Source organism: Carcharhinus amblyrhynchos, chromosome 26 (genome assembly GCF_965287045.1).
Source record: "Carcharhinus amblyrhynchos chromosome 26, sCarAmb.v2.hapA, whole genome shotgun sequence".
NCBI lineage: Eukaryota > Metazoa > Chordata > Chondrichthyes > Carcharhiniformes > Carcharhinidae > Carcharhinus > Carcharhinus amblyrhynchos.
In genome coordinates this window covers 18,596,306-18,601,761 of record NC_137349.1, presented here as the reverse complement: position 1 = coordinate 18,601,761, position 5,456 = coordinate 18,596,306, and positions in this window count along the sequence as shown.

The following is a 5,456-nucleotide window of genomic DNA, read 5'->3' as shown; positions in this document are numbered from 1 at the left end:
CAAGAAGAGGTGCTGCTCCAACTATACTTCCTTGTGGCTTTTTGACTGGGAAGGAAATGCTCATTGGTTTGGGAACTCCCTTTGTTCCTATTTAATATTGGGAAGAATGTTTCTGCCGATCGTACATCCAGCAATTCCTTAACATTTGTCATTATTGGTTTAATAATGTGCCTTCTTTCAGTCTTTTCACTACATGGGGCAACTCCTTCACTGCCTCGTTCCCTGCTCCAGGAGTCCTCAAGCCCCTGTTTAATTGGGGGATACTCTGGAAGACTATGCCCTCTTTTAACTTGCCTGCCTGGCTTTGGCCTTGCTACCTGTGGACTGCCCTCGCTCAGTGTTCAGGGGTGACCTTCCACCCTTTTGGGCCTCTGGACCTTCCCTAGCCTCCTGGTCTCCTGAAGATTTCTGATGTTGGCCTCTTCTCTTTTGCCGGCTAACACTTTGCTGCCAGCCAAATCATTTCTAAGGAGGAAATCAATTCTGCTACTGGTAGCTCAGGCACAATTCCCACTGTAATTCTCTGTTTATTTATTAGTGTCACAAGTAAGGCTTAAATTAACACTGCAATGAAGTTACTGTGGAAACCCCCTCATCGGCACACTACATCGCCTGTTGGGCTACCCTGAGGGAGAATTTAGCATGACAAATGTATCTAACCAGCACGTCTTTCAGAGTTTGGGAGGAAGCCGGAGTACCTGAAGGAAACCTACACAGATACGGGGAGAAGGTGCAGACTCCGCATAGACCGTGAACCAAGGCGGAACTTGAACCCGGATCCCTGGTGCTGTGATAAAAAAGCAGACTGAGACTTTGCAGTTCAGCAAGGCAATATTACTGGTTCCAAAAGCCAGAGGTTCATGTCGCATGATGCCCACTTCTTCACACTGCCTTTGACAAATGATTCTATCCCTTGTCTGGGTCCTCGGTTAATTGTTTCAACCATCAAGAATTGAAGGGTTGGTTATGGGACCCTCTGTCTCAGCAGTTGGGCAGAATGCTGATGATCTGTCTCAGTTCTGAAATGTAAATAGCCTTTGTATAACTCTCTTTGAATTTGGCCTGTGGAGCCTACAGAGAGTCATTAATGTCTTTAGGGATAACAACCCTTGATATTCCAGGTAGTTTCTTTTGTTTGAGATCACAGATACATACATATTATTCAGCCATTTTCAAACTGTGTCCAGTTTGAAATTTTCAGAGATTGTAATGAGCATACCTCTATATAGTTCACCAAAAAAAGATACAGGGTGAGGTCTTTGTTCCTCACAATATTGTGTGGTTCAAATCATAGAATCCCTACAGTGTAGAAGGAGGCCATTCACCCAGCGAGCCTGTGGCAACAACAATCCAACCCAGTTTCTATCCCTGTGACCTCACATATTTACCCTGCTAATTTCCCAAATACTAAGGGTCAATGTAGCATGGCCAATCAACCTAATCCGCATATCTTTAGTGTGTGGGAGGAAACTGGAGCACACGGAGGAAACCCACACTGACACGGGGAGAATGTGCAAATTCTACACAGTCAACTGAGGCTGGAAGTGAACCTGGATCCCTGGCAGCAGGGCTAACCACTGTGCCACTGCCCTGAGGCTGAAATTGCAGATGAATGTGTTCCCATGCATCTGCAAGCCCTCATCCTGTAGTTGGTAGAGGTCACAGGTTTGGAAGTCACTTGAATGAGTTACTCCCATTCATCTGTCAATAAAGTCCTCATTGCTGTTGGTTCCAGCCATTGGGATATGTCTATAGAAAGTGATGTGGATTGGAATTCCTTTGAGGGTTCTCACAACTCTTCATGTTTCAGTATGGAGGCAGTGAATGCAGTGACAATGATATTTTGAGCATTTTATACACACTCTTCACCATTCCAACTGGGATTTGTGTTTAAAGTCATCACCACACCAATTTGCACATATCAGAGTAGCCATGCCTTTTCTATCTTTATTTCACAGGATGTGATACATTTTCATCTCCCACTGCAGGTTTACCTGGAGCAGTATACACTTTGCCATGAGCACCCTTGCTCATTAAATCTGTATGCCATTGGAGTCTTCCAAATCGCCACTAGTCATATATTTAGTCAGTCTACTATCATAAATGGATTGAGAATTTGCAAGCAATGACTGGCATGTTGGTACAGTAGTTAGCACTGCTGCCTCACAGTGCCAGGGAGCCAGGTTCGATTCCCAACTTGGGTCACTGTCTGTGCGGAGTCTGCACGTTCTCCCAATGCCTGCATGGGTTTCCTCTGGGTGCTCTGGTTTCCTCCCACAGTCCAATATATATGCTTGCCAATCCTATTGGCTATGCTAAATTCTCCCTCAATGTACCCAAACAAACTCCGGAGTGTGGTGACTAGAGAATTTTCATAGTAACTTCATTGCAGTGTTAGTGTAAGCCTACTTGTGACTCGAATAAATAAACATATTCATCACTGCTCCTATATCAAAGAAGGCTTGACAAGGAACAGGTTAGTCCCCACTGTTAGGCTTTCCAAATGTGCAGAACATCACACTTATGTCTATTTTATGGCATGGATCACTGGCCCAACCTGCCTCTTGTGAAATGATGCCAACCACAGACCTTCTTACAAACCTCTGTTAAATAAATCCTGCCCCACTCAATCGTTTTGGCTTCAGTTTCCATTTGGAGACCTCCACATAGGATTTACTCTCAGTTAATTTTTGCCTGGAAGAACATTTCTTCCACATTTCCCCGGTGTTAAACGTAAAATGTTAGAAACACAGAAACAGTCAGCACCGCCAGCCTTTCAGTGTACTCATCCCTTTAAATTTGTGCTGCTGGTTACATTGCGTGCACAGCGGTAGTCTAGGTTCTGGGAGAATATGCCAAATTGGTTGCTATCAGCTCACCATGTTCTGTGGGCCAGCTTGCCCTGGTTGGCAGCCGTTGCCAGCGTAAATTTTGTTGGTTGCACAAAATCAAGGCTAAAATGTGAGTTGATAAGTGACATGAAAGACAGTTGCTGAGCATGTTTCAATCTGTTTAGAGTCACAGCTGGTCAAACAAGCAGATGTCCCTGCTAAAGTTCCATGTCAGCATTCTATAGTGGATATGTTTTGTGTCATTATACTTGAAATTTACTCGTTGCAAGTGATTAAGTCATTGTTGTACTCCATGCTGACATCACAAACACTGGTGAATCGCACAGGATAAGCGCTCCCAAGAAACTCTTACAAATTAATGTTTTAGTGGGATTTCTTTTACAAACATTGTCGGGCAAATTTATCATAGTATAAATGTAGTGATATTGTCCTCCAAGCAAATATCAAGATGTGATAGGAACATGGATCAGAAATAGCACCGTTACGCTGTAGCACCAATTCTCTGACCTGTATATTGCCTTTGAGTTACACTCTTTGTTGAGATCACAGGATTTCTGAAGTCCTGCTAAAGAAAAAAAACAGCCATAACACACAATGCTTTGAGTGACTTTCTGTGTTGGATGGATGAGAATGTTGCCTGGTGTTTAGATTAGTCTGATTCATCAAGACATGAATAGCACCAGGAATGGGTCTTACTGCATCACAAACCTGCCCAATTCAATAAGATCATGACTGAGCATCCACTGCAACTCCACTTTCCTGGTTAATCCCATATTCAATTCACTGAAAGAGGCATCCCAGGTAGACAGGGTGGTGAAGAATGCATTTGGCACACCGGCCTTCATCAGTCAGGGCACTGAGCATAGGAGTTGGGGCATTATGTTACAGTTGTATAAGTTATTGGTGAGGCTGCACTTGGACTATTGTGTACGGTTTTGGTTACCCTGTTGTAGGAAAGACATTGATAAACTGGAAAAATGCAAAGACTTACGAGGATGTTGCCAGGACTAGTGGACCTGAGTTATAGGGAGAGGTTGGCCAGACTAGGGCTATTCCTTAGAATGTAGGAAAATGAGGAGCAACTTTATTGAGGTGTATAAAATCTTGAGGGCATAGATAGGGTGAACGCACATAGTCCTTTCCCAAGGGAAATTGAAAACTAGTGGGCATAGGTTTAAGGTGAGAGGAGAAAGATTTAAAAGGATACTGAGGGGTGACTTCTTCACGCAGAAGGTGGTACATATGTGGAATGAGTGCTTGAGGCAAGTGTAATAGCAACATTTAAAAAGCATTTGGATAAATACATGGATGGGAAAGGATTAGACAGATATGGGCCAGGCGTGTGCAACTGGGACTAGCTGAGAAGACATCATAGTTGGCATGGACTGGTTGGGCTGAAGGGCCTGCTTCTATCCTGTGTTGCCCTAGGACTCTATGGGGGTGATTCTATGAGAAAAATTCTAAGTGTCCAACTAGCGTGAAAGTGGGAGAGCTTCAGGCCCACTTTTAGGTGAGGCTTTACTCCCAATCTTATGCAGTTTGTGCAGGAAAATATGGGCTAGACCACTTCCAGCCACTTGAGGCAGTGGCAGGGCTTAACTCACTAGCCAGCTAGCTCTAGCAGCACAGGGAGCTATTGCGCATGTGCAGTGGCCTGACAGAGAGAGAGAAAGAGAAAGAGAGGGATCTGTCGGGCCACTGCATCTGCAGCCAGTCTCAAAGGACCACTCATTGCAGCTAATATGGGGGCCCATGGCCGATCATGAGCCCCCCACCGCTTAGTAATATCACCCCTGCAATCCCCCTCCGCACCTCCCTGGCCACTCAGATCAATCGTGCCCCCCCCCACCCCACTATGGATCACACGCAGAGCTGCAGTGGATCCCCCTCCCGATCGAACTGCTCCGGCCTGGCCACGCCCACTTCAAGCTTCACCTCTATAGGCCCACTCCAAGGCCCCATCCCAATAGGCCATGACCCTTCAGGTCCCACCCCTGGCACTGCATGCAGACAGTGCCAAGGTGCAGAGTGGACGTTGCCAAGGTGCCGGGCTAGCACTGCCCAAGGGACACTCCCTCTTGCCCTTGTTCTCTCTGGGGAGCCTCAAGGGCCTCTGGTTCTACCGGCAAGGCCAACACGACTGTTCCTTGTTGCTGAAGACCAGGTTCTTTCCATACTAGAAGGAACCTGTCCTGGCGAAGCCATAAAGGCAAGTGAGCCCCGGCGATTGCATCCCAGAATCACTAATATCATGCAAATTTGAATAAATTATTCAGCTCTTGCCATAAATGGGCGACAGACTAATCACGCCAGATATCTGGTGCCGGTGAAAATGCAAGAACTGAGTAATCAGGTGTGATCAAGAATTCTCAGCTCTCACCTGATCGATGGGTGGGACGAGCCGGTAAAATTGCAGCCTGTCCCCCAAAAGCTATCAATCCCAACCTTGTATATACTCATTGACTGAGCATTCACAGGTCTCTGGATAGAGGATTCCAAAGATTCACAGCCCTTTAGGCAAAGAGGTTTCTCTTCATCTTTAAGTGACTAACTCCTTATTTTGAGATTATGACCGTTAGTTCTGGACTCCCCTGACAGGGGAAT